This window comes from Hemiscyllium ocellatum, assembly GCF_020745735.1.
Source record: "Hemiscyllium ocellatum isolate sHemOce1 chromosome 27 unlocalized genomic scaffold, sHemOce1.pat.X.cur. SUPER_27_unloc_8, whole genome shotgun sequence".
NCBI lineage: Eukaryota > Metazoa > Chordata > Chondrichthyes > Orectolobiformes > Hemiscylliidae > Hemiscyllium > Hemiscyllium ocellatum.
Genome location: NW_026867517.1, coordinates 48537 through 69056, shown reverse-complemented (window position 1 = coordinate 69056; position 20520 = coordinate 48537). Strand labels below are relative to the sequence as shown.

The window sequence follows — 20520 nt, the reverse complement described above, 5'->3', positions numbered from 1 at the left end:
TAGGTTCTAGTAACCTAGGAGAGTAGGGGACCAACTCTTCAAGTGCCCTGGCAGGTTACTCTGATGTACTGATACAAAGTGGTTTCCTTTACACAAAGATTTACAAAAACATTGAATGTTCTTAATTCGAAAGGAAGAAAGGTTAATTGACAGGTCACTGTACGCTTGACTAATCACTCCCACAGGCCCTAAGCCATTCATCGGGTGGGAAAAACATACCCAGCCAAGTTAGGAGCCTGCTAGCGAGATAAACTCCTATCATAAAGAGGTACCAATCTGAGCTAATTGGAGAGTTCCTAACCTTGCACAGGTCACAGGTCAGATACAACTGTTTTCCAAAATGGCTTCTTAGCAAGAGGGCAAACTTTTGACCATAAAATGGCTTGCTGACACATTGTGCCAGAATCTCTTCAATGTTAGGCCTAGAATAATTTCCAAGCGAGGAGCAGACCCCTGCTTTTTAGGCACTGAATCATACTGTACCTGAGGCTGAGATGTTACCAAAAGGTTGCATTTAAACTGATTCATTAGTCTTCGAATTAAACATGCTTTCTTTTCAGGGTTGTGATTCAAATAAGACATAAGATCTGATGAGTTGGAATTGACAGTGGGGCAGTCTGAAAGGTCTGTAGAGTGGTCTGCAAGAACAGCAAGTAAGTTAAAGCTCCATCAATGTTACCTTTTACAGAGTTCATATTTAATAACAGGTAATGGCTACTCAATACCATCATAAATTCTCAAAAATACAATTACGTTCAATCCAAAGCAGGTAAGCACTAAGAGTTAATTTTTTTAATGGCTTCGGGAGCACCAGTGCTATAATGGTTTCTCTTTCTCTCGTCCTTTTGAACTCTCAAGTCAGGGAGTTGTAACAGCAAAGGTGTTTTCCCTCGGTTTGCCTAGCTTGCAAGGGGTAATAAGAATTCATTATAATTAACAGTTCCTGACTGTCAATTACAAGGCCTTTGATAGTACTGAATTTCGTTTCGGGGTCAGAATCAAACGCTGTCATTAATTTCACAAGGGAACAGCCATGAATGTTATCACTCTGTGTCCTTTTTACACAGATTCACTGTTTAGGCAAATGTTCTTAATTGCCTAAGGGTATTCCGTTATCACTTGGTTATCTTCTGCATACCTTGAGTTCTCCCCTTTTACCAAGCCTCCCTGCCTGTCTATTTTTTAGTGTGCAGCAAATGTGCTCTATAATTCAACATTACATTTTAGTTTAAATGTTGAAAGACAAGTTTTATGGCTATAGACTTTCTTATTCCCTCCTTTTGTTATTTCATGACAACTACTTGGCTTATAACTATAATTAGTCCATCCAGTCAATTTGTATTTTCAAATAAGTCAAGTGCCTCCTCTGCCAGGTCATCGTCCAGAGGAGCAGAGTCTGAAAGATACAGGATTTCAACATGGAAGTTCGGGCATGGAGTTAGAGGGGTAGACAAGGGTCAAATAACCAGATTCCTCTTTGGCTTAGGTGAAAAACAATGCACAGTCCATTTCACGCATAAGCAGACAACAGTGTATATTCCTAGGATGAGACCAATGACTATCAGTACATCCCACACGATCCATCCACACAGCGATCATAGCCAGCAATTAAACTTCCATCCACATGAATCAGACGACAGTTGGGCAGGTATCTTCCCTGCATCTTGACCCGTTTTGTTGATCACATCTGTGTCGTCCGTAAGATCAGAAGATGGTTTAGTTACAAGTTCATTTATGAAAACACAATCATGGGGAGGATCAGGCAGTTCAAGCGGTTCTTCCTGCAGGAATGTAGGGGGGTTAATGTTAGAGCAGTATTTAAAGGAGAGAAATGGATTCAAAAGTAATGAAATCTCATAGCGACTGATACGAACCATAGCGGGGTGCAGAGTATGTTTAGAAATCAGCGAGGATACTGCAGAATGCGAGGTACAGACTTCTACAGTTTGATGTAAAGTTATATTAGAGGCAGCCACTACCAGAGTGTGGATGGCAGAAAGAATCTGGGTGCAGAAAGGCATACCTTGAGCAACAGGGTCAAGCTTAGTAGCATAATAGGCAATAGGGCACCAAGAGGAGCCATGTTGCTGGGTGAGAACAGCTGTAGCACAGGTATCAAGGATGGCAACATAAAGATGAAAGTGGCAGTCATACAAACGTCGGCCTAGCCTGGTGCTGAAAAGAGGGTCGTTGTAAGCTCCGTAAAGACTTGTTGTTTTGGAGTGAGTTCATACCGTTAAGGCTCATTAGGAACTTAACTTCTTTCTGATTAGTCTTAACTTTGTTGGGGGGGTACAATATAACCACATTGATTGGATGGTTGAGAAAGGTCGTGGAGTCAGCGTGATTGGACACTTTGTCAGGGCTAGCGAGGAGGTCATCAATGTATTGAACTAGGGTAGCGTCTTCAGGAAATTCAAATAATTTTTGCTGGGCATGAAAACTCTCTGAAAAGAGTGTGGGCGAGTGAATAAACCCTTGAGGTAGGCAAGTCCACGTATATTGGTGGCCCTTAAAAGAAGGCAAAAATGTATTGGGTTATTTGGATGCAAAGGAAGACAAAAGAATGCATGTTGGAGGTCAACGACAGTGAAGATCTTGGCATCAACTGGAACTTGGCTGAGGATAGTAGCAGGATTGGCAACTGGAGGATTATGAGCCTCAATGATTTTATTTACTTCACGAAGGTCGTGAACAACATTCAGGACATCCTGGTTTAGGGATCGGAAAGATAGGTGTATTGACAGAAGAATGGCATGGGACCAGAAGGCCTTGCTGTAGAAATGAATCAATGACAGGTTTCAGGGAGTATTGAGATATAGACAGGAGGACAGAATGAGCTTTGGTCAAAATGGAGATGGGTGGGACCTGAGCAAGGCCCACTTGTGTTTTGGAGTCCACCCACATTCCAGGATATACTGCGCCCTGCGGGCGAGGGTAGACATGATGATGATGAAGGCTGCCATGTATCGACAAAGGCTGTGCATAAAATAGGATTAATCCTTGAGCAAGCAGCTGAATTTCACGCCAAGTTTGATCAGCATGGTCAAAAAGAGTCTTAGCGTCAAAACCTACATATTGGACTTTGTGTTCTGGGTTCAAATGAGTGGTGACACGGGGGAAAATGAGGGGGTCAGTTTTCCAGCTATGAGGAGGAACTGACACGAAAAGAACGCCACCAGCTGGTGACCTGATCTCACCAATCACCCAAGCGTGCTGAGTAGCGCCCAGTAAGGGATTATAATATGTGTTCAAGTCTGAGATCATTCCCGGATGAGTCATAAGCTAAAGTAATGTGGCGGTGAGGGACGTTATGTGAAATAGGATCAAAAGCGTAAGGATCCAAATCAAATCACCACCATCGAGGTGGCTTTGGTTTGGTATTGATGCATTGAACAAAATGAGGTGGAACCTGAATCAGGATACTAGCATCATGACGTTCAATAGTAATAGTTAGAGGACAGAGGAGATCTCTAGCAAGTAGAGGGATACGTAATCCATTAGTAACAACAAAGCAAAAAGGGAACGTGACACAATTTTTCCACACCACTGTCAGAGGGATACCCCTGTAGTGCCTCGGGTTTCTCTCCTGCGCGCCTTTATTGGGGAAAAAAAACTACCCAGGTAAGTTTGCGCTACACCAGCTTCCGGGTCCGCTCCGCGCTTTTTTCGAAAAAGATATTTAAATTTAAACCGTGAAACAAACGTAACCGCGTCTACGAACAGACACCGCCAAACAGCCCTTACCTGCTCCGCCGGTAGAATGAGGATTGTTCACTCGTTTGTGGGTGTTGGGATGGTTGCTTCTGCGGTTAAGTATTTGGTTTGCATGTGTTGTTTTTCTGTCGACGCTAGTTTGAAGTTTCTCATTGACTGTTCGCTCTACTGTGACATCTAGGAATGGCACTTTGTTGCTGTTCTCCTCCTCTTCAAACCAGGAGCCCCCCTCAGGCCACAGTCTCACCACTTGGAACACCAATATACAGACTAGTCAAAGACCTCCACTGAGACTAAAACACCAAGTCGAAGACTCACGCCACTCCAGTTACTCCATCCAAGAATTCTTGAACACCAAAGACAACAAGATAGAAGACGATGGAATAATACTGTCCTTTGGCATACAGCCCTGTTCACATCCATTAACATCAACGTGACCAAAGAAAACTGAAGACACTACTTGAAGAACCAAAGACATAAACACCAAACAGCACCAACTTCATCAGCAAAGATAACACTGTCAAGCTCGTGGAGCTGTGCCTTAGCTCCCACTTCCTATTCAGTAACAAGACTAACAAACAAATCAACGGAACACCCATGAAACCACCAATATCAGGATTCCTAACAGAAGCAATAATGCAGCGTTTCGAACAAACAGCCCTTCCAAAGATCCAACCCAAACTTTGGGTCGGCTACAGTGATGACACTTTTGTCATCACAACGTGAAACAACTTAGAGGAAACCTACAACACCATCAACAATCTCCTTACTGGCATAAAATTCACAAAAGACGAGAACAACAAAAAGTGCTGTTGTTCTAGATGTCACAGTAGAGCGAACAGTCAATGGTCAATTCAAAACAGCGTCTACAGGAAACAACACACGCGAACCAAGTACTTAAGCTGCAGAAGCAATCATCCCCACACATGCAAACAAATCTGCATCAGGATGTCATTTCAACGAGCTACATCACACTGCAGTACCCAGGTACGGTGAAGATCAAGAAACAACTGTAAAGCGCATTTCAGAAGAATGGACAGCCCGTAGGCCAGCTAAAAACAGCTTCCCTGACCGGGAATCGAACCCGGGCCGCGGCGGTGAGAGCGCCAAATCCTAACCACTAGACCACCAGGGAGACATAAAGCCGGCCTTGTAGCTCTGCAGAAAATGGCCTCGCTGCCCGGGAATCGAACCCGGGCTGCAGCAGTAAGAAGACTTTCACCGGTGCATCCATCAATGTAACTTTTTTGTTACATTGCGATCTCTATAACATTGGGGAGACTTAGAGTCAAGTCACATCTCCGGGACTCTCCTGCGCGCCTTTATTGGAAAAAAGCGCGGAGTGAACCCGGAAGCTGGTGTAGCGCAAGCTAACCTGGGTAGGTTTCTCTTCCTATAAATGCGCGCAGGAGAGCATGGAGTTAGAGGGGTAGACAAGGGTCAAATAACCAGATTCCTCTTTGGCTTAGGTGAAAAACAATGCACAGTCCATTTCACGCATAAGCAGACAACTGTGTATATTCCTAGGATGAGACCAATGACTATCAGTACATCCCACACGATCCATCCACACAGCGATCATAGCCAGCAATTAAACTTCCATCCACATGAATCAGACGACAGTTGGGCAGGTATCTTCCCTGCATCTTGACCCGTTTTGTTGATCACATCTGTGTCGTCCGTAAGATCAGAAGATGGTTTAGTTACAAGTTCATTTATGAAAACACAATCATGGGGAGGATCAGGCAGTTCAAGCGGTTCTTCCTGCAGGAATGTAGGGGGGTTAATGTTAGAGCAGTATTTAAAGGAGAGAAATGGATTCAAAAGTAATGAAATCTCATAGCGACTGATACGAACCATAGCGGGGTGCAGAGTATGTTTAGAAATCAGCGAGGATACTGCAGAATGCGAGGTACAGACTTCTACAGTTTGATGTAAAGTTATATTAGAGGCAGCCACTACCAGAGTGTGGATGGCAGAAAGAATCTGGGTGCAGAAAGGCATACCTTGAGCAACAGGGTCAAGCTTAGTAGCATAATAGGCAATAGGGCACCAAGAGGAGCCATGTTGCTGGGTGAGAACAGCTGTAGCACAGGTATCAAGGATGGCAACATAAAGATGAAAGTGGCAGTCATACAAACGTCGGCCTAGCCTGGTGCTGAAAAGAGGGTCGTTGTAAGCTCCGTAAAGACTTGTTGTTTTGGAGTGAGTTCATACCGTTAAGGCTCATTAGGAACTTAACTTCTTTCTGATTAGTCTTAACTTTGTTGGGGGGGTACAATATAACCACATTGATTGGATGGTTGAGAAAGGTCGTGGAGTCAGCGTGATTGGACACTTTGTCAGGGCTAGCGAGGAGGTCATCAATGTATTGAACTAGGGTAGCGTCTTCAGGAAATTCAAATAATTTTTGCTGGGCATGAAAACTCTCTGAAAAGAGTGTGGGCGAGTGAATAAACCCTTGAGGTAGGCAAGTCCACGTATATTGGTGGCCCTTAAAAGAAGGCAAAAATGTATTGGGTTATTTGGATGCAAAGGAAGACAAAAGAATGCATGTTGGAGGTCAACGACAGTGAAGATCTTGGCATCAACTGGAACTTGGCTGAGGATAGTAGCAGGATTGGCAACTGGAGGATTATGAGCCTCAATGATTTTATTTACTTCACGAAGGTCGTGAACAACATTCAGGACATCCTGGTTTAGGGATCGGAAAGATAGGTGTATTGACAGAAGAATGGCATGGGACCAGAAGGCCTTGCTGTAGAAATGAATCAATGACAGGTTTCAGGGAGTATTGAGATATAGACAGGAGGACAGAATGAGCTTTGGTCAAAATGGAGATGGGTGGGACCTGAGCAAGGCCCACTTGTGTTTTGGAGTCCACCCACATTCCAGGATATACTGCGCCCTGCGGGCGAGGGTAGACATGATGATGATGAAGGCTGCCATGTATCGACAAAGGCTGTGCATAAAATAGGATTAATCCTTGAGCAAGCAGCTGAATTTCACGCCAAGTTTGATCAGCATGGTCAAAAAGAGTCTTAGCGTCAAAACCTACATATTGGACTTTGTGTTCTGGGTTCAAATGAGTGGTGACACGGGGGAAAATGAGGGGGTCAGTTTTCCAGCTATGAGGAGGAACTGACACGAAAAGAACGCCACCAGCTGGTGACCTGATCTCACCAATCACCCAAGCGTGCTGAGTAGCGCCCAGTAAGGGATTATAATATGTGTTCAAGTCTGAGATCATTCCCGGATGAGTCATAAGCTAAAGTAATGTGGCGGTGAGGGACGTTATGTGAAATAGGATCAAAAGCGTAAGGATCCAAATCAAATCACCACCATCGAGGTGGCTTTGGTTTGGTATTGATGCATTGAACAAAATGAGGTGGAACCTGAATCAGGATACTAGCATCATGACGTTCAATAGTAATAGTTAGAGGACAGAGGAGATCTCTAGCAAGTAGAGGGATACGTAATCCATTAGTAACAACAAAGCAAAAAGGGAACGTGACACAATTTTTCCACACCACTGTCAGAGGGATACCCCTGTAGTGCCTCGGGTTTCTCTCCTGCGCGCCTTTATTGGGGAAAAAAAACTACCCAGGTAAGTTTGCGCTACACCAGCTTCCGGGTCCGCTCCGCGCTTTTTTCGAAAAAGATATTTAAATTTAAACCGTGAAACAAACGTAACCGCGTCTACGAACAGACACCGCCAAACAGCCCTTACCTGCTCCGCCGGTAGAATGAGGATTGTTCACTCGTTTGTGGGTGTTGGGATGGTTGCTTCTGCGGTTAAGTATTTGGTTTGCATGTGTTGTTTTTCTGTCGACGCTAGTTTGAAGTTTCTCATTGACTGTTCGCTCTACTGTGACATCTAGGAATGGCACTTTGTTGCTGTTCTCCTCCTCTTCAAACCAGGAGCCCCCCTCAGGCCACAGTCTCACCACTTGGAACACCAATATACAGACTAGTCAAAGACCTCCACTGAGACTAAAACACCAAGTCGAAGACTCACGCCACTCCAGTTACTCCATCCAAGAATTCTTGAACACCAAAGACAACAAGATAGAAGACGATGGAATAATACTGTCCTTTGGCATACAGCCCTGTTCACATCCATTAACATCAACGTGACCAAAGAAAACTGAAGACACTACTTGAAGAACCAAAGACATAAACACCAAACAGCACCAACTTCATCAGCAAAGATAACACTGTCAAGCTCGTGGAGCTGTGCCTTAGCTCCCACTTCCTATTCAGTAACAAGACTAACAAACAAATCAACGGAACACCCATGAAACCACCAATATCAGGATTCCTAACAGAAGCAATAATGCAGCGTTTCGAACAAACAGCCCTTCCAAAGATCCAACCCAAACTTTGGGTCGGCTACAGTGATGACACTTTTGTCATCACAACGTGAAACAACTTAGAGGAAACCTACAACACCATCAACAATCTCCTTACTGGCATAAAATTCACAAAAGACGAGAACAACAAAAAGTGCTGTTGTTCTAGATGTCACAGTAGAGCGAACAGTCAATGGTCAATTCAAAACAGCGTCTACAGGAAACAACACACGCGAACCAAGTACTTAAGCTGCAGAAGCAATCATCCCCACACATGCAAACAAATCTGCATCAGGATGTCATTTCAACGAGCTACATCACACTGCAGTACCCAGGTACGGTGAAGATCAAGAAACAACTGTAAAGCGCATTTCAGAAGAATGGACAGCCCGTAGGCCAGCTAAAAACAGCTTCCCTGACCGGGAATCGAACCCGGGCCGCGGCGGTGAGAGCGCCAAATCCTAACCACTAGACCACCAGGGAGACATAAAGCCGCCCTTGTAGCTCTGCAGAAAATGGCCTCGCTGCCCGGGAATCGAACCCGGGCTGCAGCAGTAAGAAGACTTTCACCGGTGCATCCATCAATGTAACTTTTTTGTTACATTGCGATCTCTATAACATTGGGGAGACTTAGAGTCAAGTCACATCTCCGGGACTCTCCTGCGCGCCTTTATTGGAAAAAAGCGCGGAGTGGACCCGGAAGCTGGTGTAGCGCAAGCTAACCTGGGTAGGTTTCTCTTCCTATAAATGCGCGCAGGAGAGTAACCCGAGGCACTACAGGGGTAGTCCCTCCCACCCGCCCTCCTCCTCTAACCTTATAATAAGATCCGTTACGGTAAGCAGGTAAGTGCTGCATTTTGCTTGTTCTATTCTTCAGACCTAGTTTTCTTTAAAGGTTACTTTTAGAGGGATGGCAGTGAAGACAGTGCAATGTTCCTCTTGTAACATGTTTGAGTTGAGGGATGCCATGGTCGTCACTGCTGATTACACTTGCCATAAGTGCACCCACCTCCAGCTCCTCCAAGACCGTCTTCGGGAACGGGAGCTGGAGTTGGATGAAATTAGAATCATTCAGGAGACAGAGGGGGTCATGGATCGGAGCTTTCGGGAAGTAGCAACTCCAAAGATTGCAGACAGATGGGTGATAGTGAGGGGTACTTGGAGATAGCAGCCCGTACAGCGACCCCTTGCAGTCGTTCCCCTGAAGAACAAGTGTATCATTTTGGATACTTGTAGGGGGGACGACTTACCAGGGGTAAGCAGTGGGGTTCAGGCCTCTGGCACGGAGCCTGTTCCCAATGCTCAGAAGGGAAGGTTGGAAAAGAGCAGAGTAATAGTTATTGGGGACTCGATAGTTTGGGGCACAGATATGTGGTTTTGTGGGGGCGAGAGAGACTCACGATTGGTATGTTGCCTCCAGGTGCAAGGGTACGTGATGTCTCTGATCGTGTTTTCCGGGTCCTTAAGGGGGTCGGAGAGCAGCCCGAAGTCGTGGTCCACATTGGCACCAACGACATAGGTAGGAAGAGGGATGAGGATGTTATGCATACTTTCAGGGAGTTAGGTTGGAAGCGCAGAGTTAGAACAAACAGAGTTGTTGTCTCTGGTTTGTTACCCGTGCCACTTGATCGCGAGTTGAGGAATAGTGAGAGAGAACAGATAAATGTGTGGCTACAGGGATGGTGCAGGAGGGAGGGATTCCGGTATCTGGATAACTGGGGTTCTTTCTGGGGAAGGTGGGACCTCTATAAACAGGATGGTCTAAACCTTAACCTGAGGGGCACCAGTATCCTTGGTGGGACGTTTGCTAGTGCTCTTTGTGGGGGGCGGTTAAACTAATTCTGCAGGGGCATGGGAACCTAGACTGTAGCTTTAGGGTGCAGGACCTTGAGTGTAGGGAGGTTAGGAACATGGCATCAATCTCGAAGGAGGGTGCCTCTAAACAGGAACGTGACTTGAAGTGTATATACTTCAATGCGAGAAGTATACGAAATAAGATAGGTGAACTTGCAGCGTGGGTTGGGACCTGGGATTTCGATGTTGTGGCTATTACGGAGACATGGGTAGAACAGGGACAGAATTGGCTGTTGCAGGTTCCAGTGTTTAAATGTTTTAGTAGTGTCAGAGGTGGGGGTAAAAGAGGGGGAGGTGTGGCACTGCTTGTCAAGGATAGTATTACAGCGGTGGAAAGACGATGGATGAAAACTCGCCATCTGAGGTAGTTTGGGCTGAGGTTAGAAATAGGAAAAGTGAGGTCACCCTGTTAGGAGTTTTCTGCAGGCCTAATAGTCCTAGAGACGTAGAAGAAAGGATTGTGAGGGTGATTCAGGAGAAGAGTGAAAGTAATAGGGTGGTTGTTATGGTGGACTTTAACTTTCCAGATACTGACTAGGAAAGCTATAGCTTGAGTACTTTAGATGGGTCGGTGTTTGTCTAATGTGTGCTGGAGGGTTTCCTGACACAATATGTTGACAGGCCAACAAGAGGTGAGGCCGTACTGGATTTGGTTCTGGGTAACGAATCAGGCCAGGTGTTAGAATTGGAGGTAGGTGAGCAATTTGGGGACAGTGACCACAATTCGGTGACTTTTACTCTGGTGATGAAGAAGGTTACGTGTGCACTGTAGGGCAAGAGTTATAGCGGGGGGCAGGGAAATTATGATGCGGTGAGGCATGACTTAGGATGCGTGGCTTGGAAAAGTAGGCTTCAAGGGAAGGGCACAATCGATATGTGGAGCTTGTTCAAGGATCAACTATTGAGTGTCCTTGATAAGTTTGTACCTGTCAGGCGGGGAGGAAAGGGTCGTGTGAGGGACCCGTGGTTTAATAATGAATTGGAATCCCTTGTTAAAGCGAAGAGGGCGGCCTATGTAAAGATGAGGCGTGAAAGGTTCAATTGGGGCGATTGAGAGTTATAAGGTAGCCAGGGAGGATCTAAAGAGAGAGCTAAGAGCAGCAAGGAGGGGACATGAAAAGTCCTTGGTTGGTAGGTTTAGGGAAAACCCAAAGGCTTTCTATAGGTATGTCAGGAATAAAAGAATGACTCGGGTAGGAATAAGTCCAGTCAAGGATAGTAGTCGGAAGTTGCGCATGGAGGCCGAAGAGTTTGGGGAGACACTGAATGAATACTTTTCATCAGTACTCACTCAGGAACAGGACATTGTTGCCGATGTGAATATTGAGTCACAACTAATTAAAGTGGATGGCTATGAGGTATGTAGGGAAGAGGTATTGGAAATTCTGGAAAGGGTGAAAATAGTTAAGTCCCCTGGGCCTGATGGCATATATCCTAGGATTCTCTGGGAAGCAAGGGAGGAGATTGCAGAGCCATTGGCCTTGATTTTTATGACTTCGTTGTCTACAGGAATAGTGCCAGAAGACTGGAGGATAGCAAATGTGGTTCCCTTGTTCAAGAACGGGAGTAGGGATAACCCTAGTAACAATAGGCCGGTGAGTCTCACTTCTGTTATGGGCAAAGTCTCAGAGAGAATTGTAAGGGATAGGATTTATTAACATATGGATAGGAATAATGTGATCAAGGATACTCAGCTTGGTTTTGTGAACAACGAAGAGCCGATGAGAAAGATGTATACAGTGTATTTAAGGAGAACAGGTACCTAATAAACCCAGTCCGCCGATTTCTCAATGATGCTTCCAAGTTGACTTCAAAAGTTCGGCTTGCCCTTCCATTTTATCATGTTTGATTTTGTGAGTTTTAAAAACTTCCGCAATCTTCTGACTTGAGTATTGGAGTTGGGAAGTTACGTTGTGGCTGAACAGGACACTGGAATATTGTGGAATACCTTTGGAATATTGTGTGCAATTCTGGATTCCCTCCTATCAGAAGGATATTGTGAAATTAGAAAGGGTTCTGAAGCACCAATGTGTCCACAGAGAGGAAAGGTCCTTCTGCTGCCCTGAGTGCGGGAAGGCCTTTAGTGATTCCTCTGCCATGCGGACACACCAGTTGGTCCACACCCGGGACGGCTGTTCTCATGCCCTGAGTGTGAGATGGCTTTCAGCAGTTCTTCCCACCTGCTGAGACACCAGTGGGTCCACACCGAGGAGAGGCCGTTCTTCGGCCCCGAGTGCAGGAAGGGCTTTGCTCTTTCTTCTGACCTGCTGGCCCACTGGTGGGTCCACATGGGGGAGAGGTTGTTCACTTGCTCTCAGTGCAGGAAGGCCTTCATCAAACCTCAGACCTGCATATCTTTGGACAGGACCACCCAGAGAAAGCCCACGCAGACACTGGGAGAATGTGCAAACTCCTCACAGTCACCCATCTTCCGCAACTACACTGGCACCACACCCCACCTTTTCCTCCGCTACATCGATGACTGTATCGGCGCTGCCTCGTGCTCCCACGAGGAGGTTGAACAGTTCATCAACTTTACCAACACCTTCCATCCCGACCTCAAATTCACCTGGACTGTCTCAGACTCCTCCCTCCCCTTCCTAGACCTTTCCATTTCTATCTCGGGCGACCGACTCAACACAGATATCTACTATAAACCGACTGACTCCCACAGCTACCTGGACTACACCTCCTCCCACCCTGCCCCCTGTAAAAACGCCATCCCATATTCCCAATTCCTTCGTCTCCACCGCATCTGCTCCCAGGAGGACAAGTTCCAATACCGTACAGCCCAGATGGCCTCCTTCTTCAAGGACCGCAAATTCCCCCCAGACGTGATCGACGATGCCCTCCACCGCATCTCCTCCACTTCCCGCTCCTCCGCCCTTGAGCCCCGCCCCTCCAACCGCCACCAAGACAGAACCCCACTGGTTCTCACCTACCACCCCACCAACCTCCGTATACAGTGTATCATCCGCCGTCATTTCCGCCACCTCCAAACGGACCCCACCACCAGGGATATATTTCCCTCCCCTCCCCTATCAGCGTTCCACAAAGACCACTCCCTCGTCAGGTCCACACCCCCCACCAACCCAACCTCCACTTCCGGCACCTTCCCCTGCAACCGCAGGAAATGCAAAACTTGCGCCCACACCTCCTCCCTTACTTCTCTCCAAGGCCCCAAGGGATCCTTCCATATCCTCCACAAATTCACCTGCACCTCCACACACATCATCTATTGCGTCCCCTGCACCCGATGTGGCCTCCTCTATATTCCGCCTACTTGCGGAATGCTTCAGGGAACACCTCTGGAACGCCCGGACCAACCAACCCAACCACCCCGTGGCTCAACACTTTAACTCTCCCTCCCACTCCACCGAAGACATGCAGGTCCTTGGACTCCTCCATCGCCAGAACATAACAACACGACGGTTGGAGGAAGAGCACCTCATCTTCCGCCTGGGAACCCTCCAACCACAAGGGATGAATTCAGATTTCTCCAGTTTCCTCATTTCCCCTCCCCCCACCTTGTCTCAGTCAATTCCCTCGAACTCAGCACTGCCCTCCTAACCTGCAATCTTCTTGCTGACCTCTCCGCCCCCACTCCACTCCGGCCTATCACCCTCACCTTGACCTCCTATCACATCTCCATCGCCCGTCCCCCAAGTCCCTCCTCCCTACCTTTTATCTTAGCCTGCCTGGCACACTCTCCTCATTCCTGAAGGGCTCTGGCCCGAAACGTCGAATTTCCTGTTCCTTGGATGCTGCCTAACCTGCTGTGCTTTAACCAGCAACACATTTTCAGCTTCAATCAGCTTGATGCGATTTGAACACGCAATTTTCTGGTCTGGAGTTAGACGCGCTACCATTGCGCCACAAGCTCACAGACAGCTCAGGAACTCTATTCATTCTTAAGGGAATTGATCACACTACAATGATTTTATGTTATGAGTAACAACGGAGATCAACAGTTCATGTCTGTTCTGTCTCTCCTCCCTCCCATTCTGTCTCTCGAAACAATTTCCAACTCGACGTCAATAAAAAGCTGAAAGAACTGTGGATGCTGTAGATCAGAAACAAAAAAAACAGTATTTGCCGATGACCCTTCCATAGAATTGATGGTGATTGGGAAAACGTTAGTTTATATGCAGGAGATTTTGTGGGAGGAAGGCGGATGCAGTAAATCATAAATTAGGACAGACCCTAAAGCGAGGGAAGAACTGTTGAACAGGAAAGGGAGTTGATAACGATCCACGTGGGAGGGTGAATGGAGACTGTTCGTGGCTAGGAATAAGTAGTGTGTAATGACAGACTATGTAATAACAAGGCTTGGTTTGTATGGAAGGGACGAGGACACTATGGAGTTCAGGCCCTAGAATTACTGAATTCGATATTGGGACCGGAGGGATGGATTGTCTCCAAGTGTAATATTCGGTGCTCTTCGTTCTGCTGGTGCTGAGCTTCGCTGGGACACTACAGAAAACCTGAGACAGAGATGTCGGCCAGGGAACAGGGTGGGGTGTGGAATTAGCAGGCAACTGGAATCTCAGGGTCCTTTTTGCAGGCAGAATGTAGATGTTCTGTGCAGCAGTCACCCAGTTTATGCTTCGTTTTCCCCATTGTAGATGAGACCACAAGGTGAGCAGCAAATGCAGTAGACTGGGTTGTGGTAAGTGCAGGTAAAGTGCCGCTTCACCTGGAAGGTAAGTTTGGGCCTTTGGAGAGTGAGGAGGGAGCAGGTAAATGGGCTGGTGTCACACATTCGGCGGTTGCAGTGGAAAGTGCCGTTGGACTATTGGGGTGGGAATGGGGTTGGGTTGATGGGAATGAAGGAAGAGTTGACCCCAGGTATAACTCCTGCCCATTTAATTATCCGCCAAATAGAGGAATTTGTTAAGTCTGTACAAGGAAATTTTCTAATTCTAAATGTGGATGTACAGACTGGCGAGGGCGCAAATCCTAAGTGTCAGCAACCATAATTCTATTAACGTTAGAATCGTGATTGAAAATAATATATCCGATCTAAAAGTTGAAGTTCTAAATTGGATGAAGACTCAGGTATTAGACAAGATCTTTCAAAAGCTGATTGGGGGCAGTTGTTCGCAGGTTAAAGGACTGCTGGAAAATGGGGAGCCTTCAAATATGAGATAACAAGAGTCCAGACACAGTATGTTCCTGTTAGGGTGAAAGGAAAGGTTGGTAGGTGTAGGGAATGCTGGATAACTAGAGAAATTGAGATTTTGGTTAAGAGAAAGAAGGATGCATACGTCAGGTATCGACAGAGCGATCGAGTGAATCCTTAGAGTATGAAGGCAGTACGAGCGTACATAAGAGGGAAATCATGAGGGCAAAAAGGAGACATGAGATAGCTTTGGAAAATAGAGTTAAGGGTAACCCAAAGGGTTTTTTTATATATATACGTTGAGGACAAAAGGATAACAAGAGAGAGAATAGGGCCCCTCCACACACGGCCTTTGTTTGGAGCTGCAGGAGATGGGGGGTGGGGGGGTGCGGTGGATGCTGAACGGATATTGTGCATCAGTGTTTGCTATGGACAAGGGCATGGAAGATATAGAATGTGAGAAAGTAGATGGTGACATCTTGAAAAAGTGTCCATATTACAGATGCGAAATTGCTGCATATCTTGAAAAGCATTGAAGCGGATAAATCCTAAGGACCTGATCAGGAGTGCACTAAAACTCGGTGAGAAACTGGGGAAGTGATTGCTGGGCCTCTCACTGAGACATTTGTATCATCAATAGTCACAGGTGAGGTGCCGGAAGGCTAGAGGGTGGCTAACATGGTGCCACTATTTAAGAAAGGTGGTAAGGAAAAGCCAGGGAACTATATACCGGTGAGCCAGACATCCGTGAAGGGCAAGGTTTTGGAGAGAATCCTGAGAGATAGGATTTACATGTATTTGGAAATGCAAAAAATGATTAGGGATAGCCAGCATGGCTTTATGCTTGGGAAATCATGTCTCAGGAACATGATTGAGTTTTTTGAAGAAGTACAAAGTGGATTGATGAGGGCATAGCGATGGACGTGATCTATATGGACTTCAGTCAGGCGTTCATCAAGGGTCCTCATGGGAGACTGGTGAGCAAGGTTTAATCGCATGGAATGCAGGGACAACTAGCCATTTGGATGCAGAACTTGCTAGAAGGTAGAAGACAGAGGGTGTTGATGGAAGCTTTTGCTACACATTTTGGTATTTTGTGCTAGGTTTCTTTTGTAATTTACGAGGACTGCAGGTGCTGGAGATCAGAGCTGAAAATGTGTTGCTGGAAAAGCGCAGCAGGTCAGGCAGCATCCAAGGAGCAGGAGAATCGATGTTTCGGGCATGAGCCCTTCTTCAGGAATTTTTAACTATAAACTATAAAAATTCCCTTAGTTATATATTGTGAAGTGTGAAGGCATTGTGTTCGTCCCCAAGTTCGACCTGAGGCCACCCTTCCTCCATCCCAGTAACTCTGTTGACAGCCTTCATGTTACATTTAAAACTAAGATCGATAGATTCATGATCAGTTGGGGGATGAATAGTTACAGGAAAAGGGCAGGAGAGTGCATGTGCGGAATGTCAGATCAGCCACAATTCTATTGAATGGAGAAGTCGGCTCAAGGGGTTGAATGGCATTTTCCTATTCCTATTGCTTATGGTTCCCGAGCCCTCAACTCTGATACAGTGTCCTGGCTTCAGTATGTGCCATTACTGAGAGCGCTGATGTTCTCTTGTGTAATATCAACAACTTAGCAGCTGCTGAAACCTCTTGCTCCTCTGTTACCTCTAAACACAATAACACAATATGCCAATGTGTTCAGGGGAGGCAATGGTCGACTTTATTGTCAGCAGACTATTCACCCAAGTAATGTTCTGGGAACCTGGGTTCATAACCTGCCACGGCAGATGGTGGAATCTGAATTCAATAGAAATCTGGAATTAAAAGTCTAATGATGAAACCGTTGTGGTTTGTTGTAAAAATCTTATCTGGTTTCCTGCTGTCCAAACCTGATCTGATCTGATCTACATGTGATTTCAGATCCGCTGTCAGCTGGTTGAATCTTCACTGCCCTTTCAGTCAATTCTTAAAGCTCACCTTTTTTAACTATGATGTTGCCAGAATGATTTATAGACGGCATAGGCTGGGATTTTTTTTTCACTGGAGTGTAGAAGGTTGTGGGTGGAGGTTATGGAGGTTTGTTACATCATAAGGGACAAAGATAAGTTGAATAACCAGGGAGTTCAAAATTTGGGAGTATATTTTTAAGATGAGAGGGAGAAGATTTAAAATGGACGAGGGCGGGGGAACCTCTTTTACATTGAAGGTATGGAATGAACTGTCAGAGGAAGTGGTGGATGCAGGTAACGTTACAATGTTTAAAATTATTTGGATAAGTACATATGAGTCAAACACAGGAATGTGGGTCTAATCTTCCCCCAGATATTCAAAGTGACAACCAGTCAGAGGGGGGACAGGGCCATGCGATTCGTTGTTGTGCGGCATGTGTGACAGCTGCAACAAGATGTCCCAACTCCTGTGCTCAATGTTCTGACCAATGATAGCAAGCATGCCAAAAGCCTTCTACACCACCCTGTCTACCCACGACTCCATTTTCTCGGAACTAAAAACCCGTAACACGAGATCTCTTGGTTCAAAATGCTGCATATGAAAAAGATTTGCTGCTTGTTGGTAGACGTTAATATTTGGTGCATGTCTCTCCTCTAATTTGGTATCTTAGACTGAATGCCATCACTGATGAAGTCCAGTGTGCCAAAACCTGAACTTCAAAATCTCTCTGTTCAACGACACTCAAGGTCCTACCATTCACCATGTAAATCCGACCTTGGTTTGACTATACAAAATGTAAGACCTCATACTTAGCTATATTAAACTCCATTTGCCAATAACTTTAAACTTATGCAATCTAGTTCTGGACTCGCCCTCCCCAGGGAAAAGACCTTTTCAATTTACCCTATCCATGCCCTCATGATTTTATAAACATCTATAAAGTCACCCCTCATCCTACAAAACTTCTGGGAAAATGACCCCAGTCGATTCAGCCTCTTCCTGTAGCTCAAACCCTCCAACCCTGTCAGCATCCTTGTAAATGTTTTCTGAATCCTTTCAAGTTTCACAACGTCCTTCCTGTAGCAGAGAGCCCAGAATTGCATGCAGTATTCCAACAGTGGTGTAATCAATATCCTCTCTGAAGAGGATTTAAAAAAATATAACTACAAGCAAATCAGGTTAGTTGGGCATGACTTTCACATAGCAGTTTGTTTTGGCTGTCCTTCATTAATCTATGTTTTTCTTCAGTTATGAGAAAATATTTTGTGGGATGTGATAATTGTGAGCACACCCAACATTTGCTCATTAACCCTCATGGCCCTTGGACAGAGTAGTTGTGACTACATGCTAGAAGGCAGTTGAGAGTCAACCACATTATAGTCGGTCTGGAGTCACAAGGAGTGTGTGTGTGTGTGTGTGTGTGTGTGTGTGTGTGTGTGTGTGTGTGTGTGTGTGCGCGCACGCACGTACATGCATGCAGGGTTCATGAATGGTAGGTTTCCTGCCTTAAAAAAGAAAGTTTCTGGAGAAACACAACAGTTCTGGTAGCATCTATGAAGAGACAACAGTGTTACTGCTTTGAGTCCAGTGGTCCTTCAAAACTTGACTGAATTCAAAACATCTCTCCAAAGATTCTGCCAAACCTGTTGAGTTTCCCAAGCAATTTTGCCCTTTGTTGCTGATCTCCAACATCTGCAATTCATTATTTTAGTGACTAACTGTTTCCTGTTTGCCAAGACAGAGAGAAACTCTCACTTCCAGATCTTTTAATTAGTTCAACATAAATTCTACCAGAAGCCATGATAGGATTTCAATTTGTGTTCTCAGAAGACTTTGATCTCTGGGTTGCTCAATCATTATCACTAGATCCCAGTCTTCCCTTCAATGAAAGTGTTCTCCTGAATATTTTCCTTTATTTATTCATGGGATGTCGCACTTTGTCTCCCACTATTATTCTGGGAAACATCAACTTCAATTTCCTGCTGTTTCCCCATAATCCTCAATTCCCTTTCTGATTAAAAAAAATGTTAGTTTTGAATGCACTTAACAATCCAGGCTCAACAGCTGTCCTAAATATGCAATCCCTTATTTGCAAGTTATTCCCTCAGGTTCTAAACTCACCCACAAGGGTAACCTTTCCCACATGTAGCCTGTCACGTCTCCTCAGAATCTTGTTTGTGACAATAATGTTACCTCGAAATCTTCTAACTTCTAATAACCACGAGCCCAATCTATTCATTTCTCCTTATAAGACATTATTTCCATTCCTGATATCGTCCTGGTCAACCTTCTCTAGTCTGCCTCCAATGTCAGTATATCTTCCCTTAGCTAAAAGGCCCAAACCTTTTGCTTAACCTGTCGATATCCCTCTCCATGTCATCCTCACCACCTGCATTCCCATCAACTGTCTCCACTGCAGTCTTGGCAATAGTACATTCACTTCACTTTTCCAAGTAATTCATATACATATTGTAAATAATTTTGGCCCCAGCACTGATCCCTGTGCCACATTGTTCGTTACAAGTTGCGATCCTGAACATGCCTCTTATCCCTGCTGCATCATTGGTGAGCCAATCATGTATCCATACGGTTAGACTGTCTCCAATATCATGTGAATATCATTGGCTCTGCCAGCAAGTCTTCCCAAACTGTCCTTGGAAAAAGTGGTGATGAGCTGCCTCTTAAATTGCTTCACAAATATGATGTGGTCTATAATGAAGGTTCAGGATCGAGTTCCAGGATTTTGATCAATAACATCGAAGCAATGCGTATATGTCACAGTTAGAATGTTGTGTTCACACTTATCTCCTCTTGCTGGTTGAAGTGATGGAGTAGAAATTGCTCTTGAAGAGCCGCCACTCATATAACCAAGCCAGACAGATCGATTGTGGCCAGAGACTCTGCCATTTTGACTTCTCATCAATCTACATTCTTTCCATCCAAGTTTTAGTCACATCAAACTGCCGCGCAATGCTGTTATGGCCTCAGTAAACTATAATAACGGGAAGATCGCTGGAATGATTTTCTACATCCGACTGCAATATAAATACAGATCATTATTTCCAGTTTTGGTGGAACAAAAGACATGGTATTCGTGGATAATAACAGTTAGTGCAAACACAGTTAGCCATCGATAAATATTAATCCTGTTCACTTCAATGGCCAATTTCAATTCAGAAACCAAGTGCACTCGGCTGCTTGTAACATAGACAACATGACAAAATGGCTCATAGGAGGAGAAATGGGGCATTGAGGAGGAGTGAAATGTTTGCTTTTGGTCACCTCCACAATTGTTAGAAAAACAGGTTGAAAGGATTCTTAAAAGGTGGCTGAAGTAATGGTGTGGCATAACACTTCAGACAGAGCAAAGTGGAAGACCACTTTCTAGTGGAAGAAAAAGAATTTTCTTATTTCTGAAAGAACTGGGAAACAGAAGAGGGGATGAAATCTGACATGGGAGCTATTTCCTATTTATTGAGGATGTTGCTTCATCACAGTCTTGGTTTCGAGCATAAGCTCTTGATCAG

At 45.2% G+C, this 20520-nt stretch overlaps 2 non-coding genes across 2 annotated transcripts; both read right to left on the bottom strand.

Moving 5' to 3' along the window:
• Positions 1-4780: 4780 nt before the first annotated feature.
• trnae-cuc (transfer RNA glutamic acid (anticodon CUC)) lies at positions 4781-4852 on the bottom strand. Its single transcript has one exon. It is a non-coding gene; the product is annotated as a tRNA-Glu (tRNA).
• A 3628-nt stretch (positions 4853-8480) lies between these two features.
• On the bottom strand, positions 8481-8552 carry trnae-cuc (transfer RNA glutamic acid (anticodon CUC)). The gene has a single exon. It is a non-coding gene; the product is annotated as a tRNA-Glu (tRNA).
• Between the last annotated feature and the right edge of the window lie 11968 nt (positions 8553-20520).